The sequence below is a fragment of the Equus asinus genome, chromosome 26 (assembly GCF_041296235.1).
Source record: "Equus asinus isolate D_3611 breed Donkey chromosome 26, EquAss-T2T_v2, whole genome shotgun sequence".
Taxonomy (NCBI): domain Eukaryota; kingdom Metazoa; phylum Chordata; class Mammalia; order Perissodactyla; family Equidae; genus Equus; species Equus asinus.
Window position 1 is genome coordinate 27777413 of NC_091815.1, and position 13621 is coordinate 27791033.

The 13621-nt window shown below is 43.2% G+C and overlaps 1 pseudogene; it reads right to left on the reverse strand.

Annotated features, from left to right (window-relative positions):
- The window catches only part of LOC123281331 (poly(A) polymerase alpha pseudogene), a 296804-nt pseudogene that overhangs the window by 248934 nt on the left and 34249 nt on the right, over positions 1-13621 (reverse strand).

Consider the following 13621-nt stretch of genomic DNA (forward strand, 5'->3'; position numbering starts at 1 on the left):
CCCCACACACCAGCTCTGCCTGCCCATGGGTCCTGTCCCCATGCCAGCGGGGGCAGCAGAAGCGGCAGCAGCAGAAGCTCTGACTGCCCATGGGTCCTGTCCCCATGCTACACTCTTCTCTAAATAAAAGAGCACTACTGCCAGATCTTGAGAGTCTAAGAAATCTTTCTTTCGACTCCTCGGCTCACCGACCCCGCATCAGAAACCACCAGGTTAGTCAATGAAGATTAGAATCCTGGAAATCAGCAAAGAAGCCAGTCCTTGGGCCTCTATTTGTAAAAGAACAGCCAGTTCCAGGCAAAGATAAATATATCCAGACTTCAGCATGGACCCACAGTCGGGGAAAAGGAAAGGCCAGAAAGCCCCTCATTGAGAAAGTGATGCATGAGTAGACTGTCGTTGAATAAGAGGAGAAGGCAGGACGCTCAGTGAAGTGTCCAGCCCTCCTGGTCTATTTTCTCTCCAGACCTCAGAAAAACCTTTGCTGCAGCAAAAGCACACACCATATAATTTTACTGTCATAAGCCTGACCTGAGCTACTAATTGCCACTGACGTAGGAAATTATGCATTATGTGATATAAATATGCCACCACACATGCAAACACAAACACTTTCGGATGGGTGAAGGAATAATTCACAGAATCTGGGTCAGAAGTACGTGACCTCCCTTAAACAACCTTACCCTCCCTACTTGGTCTTTTGCCCTTAATCTCTTCTGGAGTAAGGGAGTAAGGACCCTGTTGTAAATTCCATGGAATAGCAAACTGTACACATCTCCTGTCACTAGGTTGTTGAAGCAATGACACTGTGCTCAACTTCCTTAGCGTTATTATCTTGGAGTTTCCAAGAAGAGATTTCATCAACACCTCCCTTAGAAGGGCTATCTGATAACATGCAAAGAGAAACACCAATTTAACCAAAATCTGGGGGCAGGAAGGACCCTGATGAGAACTAGCCCTAAAGTATCCACAAACTACTAGCACCTGATGTTGCTGGTGCAGGAGGAGCTGCTGCTATTCAATAGTGACAAAAGAGAAGGCAGCTCGAACACACTGGGTGTACTAACAAAGACTTAACTCAATTATCCCTCAATTATTACACAGCCAATTATCCCTCAAGTGTCTCTGTGGGGTCTCACTGAGAGGACTGGCATATAATTAAATGCTAACACATGGATGAAATAATTTATAGAAGGGTGGGATCAACTAGGTCAGGAATGACTGGGAAAGGTTTCAGGAAAGAGGCAGGATGCAGGTTAGGCCTTTGAATGGTTAAGTCTTAGGGAAACAGAGACAAAGAGAAATAGAAGCACAGGGAACGAGATATTAGGCACCACTGTAGATGCTAGTTTTGAAGGAGATTTCAGGAATGAGAGTGGGTTTGCATCTGTTATTTTATTTATTCCTCTCAACCACCATATGGGCTTATTTCCGAGGAGGATGCTGATCCTTCAAAAGGTGAAGTAACTTGCCAAGGTCAGTAGCGGATCTGGGATTAGAAAGTAGCTATGTCTAACTCCAAAGCCCACACCAATACCACTACCACTGAGAGAGGACTGAACACAGTATGTTTAGGGAAGAGGAAGGGGCAGAGATGGCTACATCAGAAAGACAGGGTTAAGACACAGTGCAGTCAGGTAAACTTGCTAACGTGGGACCTTGTGTTGTACAGCCATGAAAATTAGACAGAGACATTTGAACTTGGTCTTCTAGTTTCAGAAGAGCCATCGAAAGTTTTGAGTAAGAGAGTAACCAAAGTGAAGCCTTCGAGCAAAGACCAAAGGGGATGGGGGTGAAAATGGGAGTTCTGGGTTCCTAAGCTACAGAGATGCCACTAACAATGGTAAAGAGGGGCACAGAATATAGTGGAGCAAGAACTGGACTAAGAGTCAGATGCTCGGGTTTAAATGTAAAGACTTATGCAATAAAGTCATGGCTACATCAGGCAAGTGACATTCTCCATCTGGACTTCAGTTTCTCCTCAGCCACAAATCAGATGAAGTGAGACTTAACCTCTAAATGACCTCTCAAGCATTGCTATTCAAAGTGTGGTCCACCAACCAGCAGCAAGGCATCGTCCAAAAGCTTATGAGAAATGCAGAATCTCAGTCTCCACCAGAAGAATCAGATCTGTATTTAAACAAGATCCTCAGGTGATCTGTAAGCCACATTAAAGTTCAAGACACTTCTCCAAATTGTTCACACTCACCTCAACCCTGTCACTTCACAGGAAAAAACAAAAACAAAACACAGAATGTTTCCCTTTTCACTTCATCTGTGCCCTTTTCCTAATCCTAACCTCCCCTCTCAGACTTGCCCACATCCAGATAGAGAGGTTTTAGGAGCACCAGTGGGGCAGCGCTGCCTCCTGTGGCCATGATCAGTAAATGCACCTAGTCTTAGCACTCTCACCAGTAAAGGAGGGGGAAGGCTAACAGAGGGGGTGAAGTCCAAGTCACAGATTAGATAAGAGAATCACAACCATCCACAATGACAGGAAGTAACTGTCACACACAGCTCAGCCTGCATCATAATGTCGCATTTCAAAGGGCAGTTTTTGTAATGCCTAATAAAATGTATCAGTGTGATACCTGGGCTCCAAGCCAACCTCTGCCCTTGTAACCTTCAAAAAATTCACTGTGACAGTTATTTTCAGACGTCCAGCCCCTGCTGGAACTCTGCCAGTAAACCTCAGTTTTCCAAGGAAACTAACTTCACTGTGTCATTCTTTCTCCTCCTGAGTCAAAATGGGTCTGACGCATACTCATCAATCCTAGTCCTACTCTGCGTAGGCACTGTAATAAGTTTAATACTTTTTCACACGACAGACCTTCAAACATTTGTGAGCAACCACCATACACCCCTGCCATCTTCCCTCAGCCATTTCCCAAATGACATATTCTGAAGTCCCTGCACCCTCCTGTCACTTTCCAGTGGGCAAGTGAAGTATATCAACCACAGGGGAAACTCTGAATTCTAGGAGTGTTCTAACCAGAGCAGCAGAGCCACAGGACCACCTGCTTCTCCATTCTGGGCGCTACACCTCTATGGAGAAAGCCAAAGACCACTCAGCTCATTTGAGGATACTGCTTTTCCTACTCATACTGCTCAGGCCTCCCATACCTGTGTAGGTGCATGCTTCTTATTCAGTTTTATTTTTAAGGAAATATTTATTAGAACCTGCTATGTCCTGTGCACTAGAGAGACAAAGATGAACCAGACATGGTCCCTGACCTCACTGAGCTCTAGGTTATGGGGGAATCCTGAATCAAAGCCACCCCATTACAGTTCAGTGAGAAACACCTTGCCAGAGACAAACACAGACTTTTTTGGCCCATGTCATGAATTCCACGAAAATCTTCCACTCTTAGTTTTCTCAGCTCAGTTTTCCTCATTGCAAGCTCAAAGTGGAAAAAAAAAAAAAAAGCAACTGTCCAGATAGTCCTTTTGCAGTCATGGTTGGATTGGACATTTCCTTCTGGCTAACCCAAGGTGTCAGAGGCTCCCACTTCATTCTGAATGTCCTCTCTCTCCTATTAGTGTTCACCACATGTGCACAAGCAGCAGCCAGGCAGCTGCACACTAACAGAAATTCTAGCAAGTCAGGAATCTTGACTTTTAGTCCTGTGGCTTTGAGGCTAACTGACTGCGTGATGTTGAACAAATCATATAACTTCTCTGAGATTTAATTCCACTTCTGTAACATGGGACTGTTGGATTAGATCTCCATGGGTCTACATGTATAGTGAGAGCTCCTCAAAGACAGCATCACCCCTTAACTCCTCTCGGGAGCCACCACCTGGCAAATACCCAGGCACACCTTAGGTGCCCAATGTTCACTGAATGCATGTATGAATAAATGATTATTAGAGCAACATGAATCATGGAATCAATCAACAAATATTTCTGAATGTCTGCTAAGTACACTGTAGAGTAGGGAGACCAAATAGCTGTGGCAGAACAATATTTTCTTCCTACTTTCCCCTTACCTCCCTCCCGGAGGTGGGGGTTCCTTGTAATTCAGAGAGACCGTGCTGGCACAAATACTGTTCTAGAAATGGGTTCTAAGTAACTGTGAATATTAACAAGAGAAAAGGCCATTCGTCTTGGGGTTGTTTTATATCAATGGATCTGAGGAACCCGAAGCCCCCTCCCATGGTACACAGGACCCAACACCTCACCCCAAGTCCGTGGAGGGGAAAATCAAATAGGTGACCTGACGGGGAGGTGGGACCTGGGGAGAGCAGAGGAGTAAACAGACTAGGGCACCTGGAGGAAGATCTGAGGAGCTCCCTGATCCTGAGCAGCCTCGGAGGGGACTGATGGCAACTCAATGGGAAAAGTAAAGCACCTCCCTCAGGTTCCATGTGTATGAGTGATCACTTATGAGTAAAATCTTCTTTCTGATAAAGGAATGCACTTTAACATGCTTTCTAACACATCAGGCCTGGTTAAAGTGTTACAAAAATGTCATTCCATTCAACAAGCATTTATAGAGTATTCCCAAAGTGCCAGGCCCTATGTAAGTTCAGGAACACAAATAAAACAAAAGCCAGCCCCTGCCATCAAAGATCCCCCCAACTAGCTCCATGCTCCTTCTCTGCATGGCCTTCTCATCTGCCCTCCACCAAACCAAACCTACCTCACCGGCAAGTCCCGGCCCAGGTTGCACTGACCCAGAGACCCTTGAGCTACTCTGACTCCATGATGAACTCCTGTCACTTCTGAAATTTGGTTCCACTTATATCTTGAGATTTTATGAAAGGTATGTCATCTCCCTAGCTACTCTTCAGCCTCCTGAGGACAAAGGGAATTGTTAGAATTTTCCAGAGAGCAGCCACATCAGTGATTTGTATCAGACCAAGCTAAGACCAAGCCCAAGCCTTCAACTTAAGGACAATCTCCGCTGTTGACCACAGTGTCTGGCCCCCTGCATGCTTTACAAACTTTGTGGCAGCAAAGTCTACAATCACCTCCCAACCTGACAACAGGCAGGGATAACATGAAAATGGAGAGGGTAAGAAGGATCAAACAAAAATCAAAAAGGGCATGACTCATGCCTTGCCTCTTCCCCCCTCTTAGGTGAAACAAAGTCACACCACCTGTTCTCACTCCTGCCTGCAGGATGCTGGGGAGGACCTCCTTGTTAACTGTCCCCTCTGTCCCCAAAAATATCACCCAGCACTCAAGCCTACCTCTCCTCTTCCTTTGAGCTTGTTTCCTAGTCTCTGGACTAGGAGTCAGGTTTAGTGAGTGCTGATGTTCTGTAACCTACATGTTCACTCCAAGTCGTATTACCTCCTTCTTTTGCCCTGGCTGTTTCCAAACAAGGTCTGGAGCCAAGAGCCCCAGCAGGCTGGGCAAACACCTAAAGGGCTCCTTCCCTCCTGTGGTTCCTGCTTCTCAAACCCTATTTCTTGGGCCTGAAGCCCTGGAGATCTTCCACCAACCCAGTTCCCTGTCCTTTAGGCTGGAGCAACTAAGCCACAGCCGCTTTCCTGACGAACAAGAAGGAGGCCTTGTGCGACCCACTGCTCCAGGGGCAGTGTTTTGGGCAAGAGAGAACAGCCTCTCCTCCTTGATCCTCTCTGATTCCCACCTCATGTGGCTATGGAATTGGAGGAAATTGTCTACAATGAGGACAGGGCCACTTCCCAAACAACAACACTACTATTGCTGATATTGTGCCGAGGATGGCAGCAGGGAGGATAGAGTGGAAACAGACCATGTTATCCTCTCTTCTGCCAACATTTTTACTCACTTTCCTCTCAGATATTAAGCTATAAGGCATAAACAAAAGGCATAAGGAAATCCAAATGAACAAAAAGATTTGGGGAAGAAGTCAGAAAACACTAGTGGGTAGGGAGGCAGGAAGGAAGAGAGAAGGGAACAAGTATTGCTGCCAGGTTATCAGTCACCATCTTATGTTCTTAAGAATGCTTCATCTCTGTTATTTGGCCAGTTTCACCTCCCAGATTCCTGTAAAGCACCTGGTCCAACCTGGAACATAACAAGGCCAGCGTCACTCCACTGTTCTCCCCTCTAATGGGAACACTGGCCTGGGATTAAAGCACAGACCACCAAGCCAATTATTGAGACCTGAGCCATCCCAAAAAGAGGGTAGTCTTGAGCTGGGAACTTTCCACACATTCTTCAAGTGATTTAGAGGAGCACCACAGTCACCATGAAAGTTCTAATTTCTTCCCTTCTTCTGTTGCTGCCAAAATGCTGATGTCTGTGGTCTCTAGCAGCCCAAATCCAAATAAGTAAGATTAATTTCTATAAAGGGGAACAAGGGGGGAGAAAATATGGCAAAAAACATGAATTGAAATGTAGCCCCTTTTAGCCAGAGGGATTGGAGCAAGTTAGCCTATTTCAATGCTCACTTCCTCATTTACAAAATAGAGAAAACTGTACTTACATCAAAGAGTGTTGTGACAGTTAAATGAAAATGCCTGAAACTGTAGCTGGCAAAAATAAAACAAAATAAAGTACTGGCTCAACAAAGACTTGCTCCCTTACCTGTCCCACAATCTCTTTTCCAGAAGAGTAATGAATTTCCCCCCAGGCCAACCTTGCTGGTGGTGGTGTAAAGCTGTCAAAGGTACTCATACCCTCATAGAAGATACGGAAGTCCTTGCTTTTATTCTTTATACTGCACCAGACACACCACCAACAATTCCTAATGCTATTTAATGATCAAGTAAGAATTATAAAAATCCTAGTTTTCCATATTTGAAGCTTCAGCCATACCAACCTCAGTTTTAACAGCTCACCATTTGGAAAGCAGACCTTTGGTTAGGGGTGCCAAATGGGCTCCAGTTTCACTACAGCTCAAGTGGCCCAGCCCTTAGCAGAACAACCACACAGAAGAGAGCTCATCCCCATGTACGTTTCTACTTGACAGAACCATCTCCACAAGGGCTATTGTGAGGTGAAACAGCTTTGTTACACTCACCAACGGCTCAGGGTTTAAAATCAGAAGTTCACCGTATTCCACCCAAATATCAAACCTCCTCTCCCTTGTAGAAAGAGCTCTCTGCAAGCTGCTGGGCCCCACAGCGCTAGGGCTTAGACACCTTTCTGGAAGGGAAGGCTTTTTTCCATCACTATGACAGACACCAATGCTAGAGTCCTCAGACTGCATTCAAAGCTCTAGCCACAATCTGCCTTTCCAGTCCACCCCCTCCACTCACTAACCAATGCTCTATGCTGCACCTAAACCAGACTGTTAGCTCTTCGCTGAACAGGTCTTGTGCTTTCCTACCAGTTCTACTTTGGTCATACACCCAGCTCAAAACCACCTCCTCCCCACAGCCTTCCTTGATTCCTCCCACGACCAGATGTGAGCTCTCCCTCTTGTGGACGTGCTTAGTCCTAGCTTGACTCTTTCTGCACTTATCATATTCGGCCTTATACTGCAGGTGTTGCTGTGCCTCTCCTACCTCCACCCCCTGCCCTCCTACACTGTAACCTCCTTGCTGGCACTATTTGGTGTATTGTTTCCATATCCCTCACATTATCCAGCACAGCACTCTGTAAATATTTGCTAAGTGACAGAATAAGTCCTCAGGTTTCTAAGTTCAAAATACTGCCCATGGAAAACTCTACACCTGGGTCTGATAGCAGCTCTACTGACATTTGAGGCTGGATAATTCTTTGTTGTAGAGTGCCATTCTGTGCATGGTAAGATGTTTATAAGCAACTGTGTAGCCTCTACACACAGAAGCCAACAGCAGCCAGTCCATGCACCCCTCTCCCCCAGTTAAGAAAGCCAAACATATCTCCAGACATTACCAAATGTCCCCTGGAGGGGGAAGCCACTCCCCTGTTGAGAACCACTGCTCTACATCAGTAGTTCTCAGATCTACACGTTTAGACTTACCTAGACCTTTAGACTCAGCCTTGAAGTCAGGGGAACCTAGATCCAAATCCTGGCTCTGCCTCTTACTTTGCAATCCTGAACAAGTTGCATAATTTTCTGGAGCCTCGTTTCATCATCACAAAATGAATAAAACACCATTAGCACATAGAATTGTTGTGAGGATTAAAAGATCTATAATGTGCACCTAGTAAGGCTTCAATAAATGGAGGGAGTGGAATTTCTAAGTAGTTTCTAGAGCACAAGGACACTGGACTGGGGAAAGCTCACTGCGCTGCCAGGCAGCATGATTACAAACCATATCAGATCCGAGCTGTCAGCTCAATTCTTGCAACACTGACGGAGTCTGGCTAGAGGAAATGACACCCCCCCACCTACCCCCCAAAAAGAAACTCTGATCTAGTTTTATCTCTTAAAATAACTACATACAGGGTCAGGCCCCATGGGGTAGTGGTTAAGTCCAGTGTGCTCAGCTTTGGCAATCCAGGTTCACAGACACGGATCTACACCATGCATGGAGCCATGTGTGGTGGTAACCCACATACAAAATAGAAGAATGTTGACACAGATGTTAGCTGAGTGAATCTTCCTCAGCAAAAAAAAAAATTAAAATTAAAAAATAAATACATACATGCTCAATATGCTTTTCACAGGGGAGAGGGGAGAATATATGAGAATGTTAGGAAATGAATTACTTATGATAGTAGATTACTCTTTGCTTATAATATTATTTATTAATTATAAAATTACTTATATAAATAGCTGACATGTGTTAAGCTATCCTATGTGGCAGGCATTGTTTAAGCACTTCACACATATTATATCATTCTGTCCTCACAGAAATCTAATGTAGTTTTTTATTTTTAACTTTTCATTATTCAGACTTAAAAAATATTGTAATATAATCAGAGTTCCAACATATCCTTCATTCAGTTTTTCAAATAACATCTTACATAATCATAATACAATTATCAAAGCCAAGAAATTAGCATTGATACAATACTTATAACTAATGTACAATATTCAAATTTAGCTAATCATCCCATTAATGTCCTTTCTCTGGTCCAGAATCCAATCCAGGATCCTACACTGAATAAAGTTATCATGTCTCCTTGGTCTCCTCCAACCTAGGGTAGTTTCTTAGCCTTCTTGTCTTTCATCACCTTGACATTTTTGAAGAGTACTGGTCAGTTATTTTGTAGAATGTCCCTCACTTTGGGTTTGTCTGATATTTCCTCACGATTAAGCTCAGATTATATATTTTTGGCAAAAATACCACAGAAGTGATGTGTGCCTTCTCAGTGCATCCCATCAGAGGACCCATGATATCGATAACTCTCATTACCAGTGATGTTAACTTTGAACACTTGGTTAAGTGCTGTCTGCCAGGTTTCTCTACTGGAAAGTTACTATTTTCCCATTGTAATTAATAAGTATCTTGTGGAGAGATACTCTGAGACTGTGCAAATACCCTATTTCTTCTCATCATACTTTTTCCCATTAATTTTTAAAGTCCATTGATGATTCTTGCCTACAACAAGTATTACCATGGTATTACCCAAACAGTGATTTTCTATTTCCATCATTCCTTCTACATTTCTCAGTTGGGATTCTACCCTAAGAAAGAGCTGTTCCTTCTCTCCCATTTATTTATTTATTCAATTATTTATTTATATAAGTAAAGACTCATGAATATTTATGGATTATAATCCATTGCTATCACTATTTATTATGTTGCTCATTTTGTCCCCAAATTAGCCATTGAGAGCTCCTTCAAGTAGGCGTCTGTGTCTTTTTGACATAGCATTTGTTTAGCAGTTCCTGACTTTCTGACACCACAAGATGTTCCAGGCTCATCTTGTACGAAATTTCCTGCCCTAGTCCTGGAAGAAGCCTCTCCAAGGATGTTAACTGGTTCCTTTGATGGGAGAATGGCATTCACAAACCAGGACACTAGATATTGCCCAGGTTGCTATTGCTTCTAGGCCCTCTAGTGGACAGAATTGGGAAACAGATGTATGCATACACACACTAATGTGCTATTATTAGCACCATCTTACAAATTAGGTAAATAAGGCACAGAAAAGTTAAGTAACTTGTCCCAAATCACAAAGCTAATATGTAATGGAACTTGGAAGTCAAAATAATGATAGATCTGCCACAAGTCCTAACAAGTGGAAGTCATTTTTTTACACATACAAGTCAGCAGAAACTAACAAGCCTAACATTTCAGCAGAGACTCTCTCTTGGGAAAAAACTAGAAGTCCGCAAAAATAACCACAGTAATCATTAGGTACTGAACACCTACTGGGGCAGTGAGCACTGGGCACCCACAGTAGCTCATTTATTCCTAATTCTGCAAGGTGGTTACTATTATCCTCATTTTACAAATCAGAGAACCAAAGACCAAAGAAGCTAACTGATTTGTCCAAGACTACAGAGTTAAGTGACAGAACAAGCAGTTGAGCCCAAGTCTGTCTGGATATAAAGTCCATGTTTCTCCCACTGGATCAGTATTTTCCAAATTTTATTTTAGGTAGAACATAAATTAGCTTTTACTTTAATACTTATAAGTTTATTTGAATGCATGTTAGAAAAAAATCTAAGCATATATCATACCCATAATCTCACAGATAATATTGCATAGGATGAGGCTGTTTTGTAAATTAAATTTATTTAAACAAAAAGCATGAAGTAAATAACAGTAGAAGTGGTACAAGCTATAGCAAAAATCATAAAGGTTATCCATACATGTTGGAGGATTGGGAGACATTAGATTATAGTGCCATGCAGATTCATTGTCAGTTATACCATGAAATTAGGGTTTTCAGAAGGGCGTAAAGAAAAACAGACTAATGGGCCGGCCCTGTGGCATAGCAGTTAAGTCCGCACATTCCACTTCGGCAGCCTGGGGTTCGCTAGTTCGGATCCCAGGTGCAGACATGGCACCGCTTGGCAAGCCTTGCTGTGGTAGGCATCCCACATATAAAGTAGAGGAAGATGGGCACGGATGTTAGCTCAGGGCCAGTCTTCCTCAGCAAAAAGAGGAGGATTGGCAGTGGATGTTAGCTCAGGGCTAATCTTCCTCAAAACAAAAAAGAAAAAAATCTTCTAAAAAAAGAAAAACAGACTAAGAATCTTGGACCCGGGTTTTAGCTCCAGATGTGTAACCATTACCTTTGTGAACTTGGGCATTTCATTTGCTCTCTCTGGGCCTCAATTTAACCATCTGGGAAAAAAAAGAGAGAGTGATTTAGTTAATTAGTACAATCCTTTTAAAATCAATTTGGTAATGATATCAAGAAACACGAAGCTGTTCTTAACTTTTGACCTACTAATTCCACTTTGGGAATCTTGCCCAAAACAATTAATCCAACATTTGGAAAACAGTTACAAGAACAAAGAATGTCAATATCCAAAAATAAGCCCATCTAAATATTCTGCAATGAGAGTGTGAAGCGCATATACTTGTTGGGAGTGTTATATAGTCATTACAAATCTCTGTTATGAAGACAACAAAGCAACATGCTTATAAAGTGAACAAAAAGAAATTTGCTCACGAGCTATGGTTATCACTATATACAGAAAATCATATGCAGGAAAAACGCCAAAATACCAACACGTGGTAAGAGTAAAGATATCTTTATTTGTACTTTCCAAATTTTCTCTAATATAATTATATTACATTTAGAATGAAAAAAACTTCTCAATGAAGGGATTCAATTAAACAATATCCAAGATTCCTTCTCGCTCTAACATTCGGTGGCTTTCCTCTGGAACTAGGAAAGAGAGTGAGGTGAGAGTGAACTATTAGAACAGTTGGCATGGCAGGGGCTACGGATGCCTGTTTACATTACTTTAACAGCACTCAAAACAACACATGAGAACATTTGGAAACCAGCTCTCAGGGAAATGATGCAACACCCTCCATCTGTGTGGCAGAAAGGGCATGAGTCTGGGAAATAGGAGACCTGGATTGAACCAGATGATCTCTGAGGGCCCTCTCTAGACAACTTGTCCAAACGCTTACTAAACGAACATTTACCAAGTGCCTACCATGGGTCAGGAAGCATGTAGCTGAATGACTACTGAGCCACTGATTCAGAGTCTAATGACAGAGATTTTTCATTTGCTAGGGCTGCCATAACAAAATACCACAAACTGGTGGCTTAAACAACAGAAATTTACTTTCTCACAGTTCTGGAGGCCAAAAGTCCATGATGAATGTGTCAGCAAGTTTGGTTTCTTCTGAGGCCTCTCTCCTTGGCTTGCAGATGGCCCCTTCTTGCTATACGCTCACATGGTCTTTTCTCTGTGCACGTACATCCCTGGTGTCCCTGGTGTCTCTTTGTGTGTCCAAATCTCTTCTTCTTATAAGGACTCCAGTCAGATTGGATCAGGGCCCACAATAACAGCCTCATTTTAACTCAGTCACCTCTTTAAAGGCCCTGTCTACAAATACAATTATCTTGAGGTACTAGGGGTTAGGGCTTCAACATGAATTCTAGAGGGACACAATTCAGTCCACAACAGATTTCAAGCAAAAAAGTACAACTGCGCAATAATAGAGCTTCATTTAAATACAATGAGGAACCATGTGAAGGCTGACAGGAAATATCAGAAACTACTACACAGATGAAGCATCATCTGGGCTCCAGACTCTCAAGTCTATAAACCATCATCTTTGATTGTCACAAAAATATTTCAGGTATCGCAAAATGGGAATAACATAGCACGGGTGATAAGACAGACTTGAACAGAGGACAAAAGAGGAATGGATTTGTTCCAGGGCAACAAAGGTAAATACCATCCTCTTATACTTGAACTGGGATTATGGATTCAAATACAGCAAACTTGGAGGTCAGGTGAAGATCCTGACTGGTTTATGGAATAATCTGCTTCTTGCGCTCAATTCTTAAGGCATGAAGATGTTAAAGTGTGTGTGGGTAGGGGGTGGAGGGTCTAAGGTCTTGATTGACCCCCACCTTCTGTTCTCTCTTCCATCCAAATGCCATTCTGTCTCCATACTTCCAGCTTAGCTTTTCTCTAGGACAGATTTAAACCTCAATTCCTTATCCATTTAAAATACTCATCTCTTGAAGTACCCCAGATCCCAAAGCAAAAAAGGAAGAGAAATGGAACTGCATTGACCTAGGGAGCCCAAAGCTGGGGGACCATTTCTGTTGGCCCCGTCCCTTTTCAGAGCCTGGAAGTGACCTGCTTCCTTCCGAGAGGGGTCGCCAGAGGCCACAGGGACCAATGTCAGGCTTCTGGGAGGTGGCTCCAGGCAGCCAGCCAAGAATGTGAGTGCAAAGGTCAGTAATTCAGCATCAACAACAGCAATGCACCATCATGATCCCAACTTTTTCCTTGACTCTCTCTCTGAGACCACTGCAGATATTAACTGAGCTGACCTCATTCATTCCCCTCTCCACCAGCCCACCACATGCAGCACCAATGCTTGTTTTCTTCCTGAGTCTCAGGCAAGAGCTGGACTCCTCCAAGGTCAAGGGAGACCTGGCTGAATCTCTGGCTGCCCCCTCCCTCTGACCCTTTTCTCCAAGAACTCAGGACTGCCTTCCAAAAGCTTCCTGGATCTTATCCTCAACCTTATTTTACTCACAGGTAGGACTGAAATCAGAGAGGCAAAATGGCTTACCTGAGGTAAACAGACACTAAAGGCAGACATCTAGGTCTTATTCCTCATTTTTTGGTCTCCCTAATGTTATTGTGATGCCC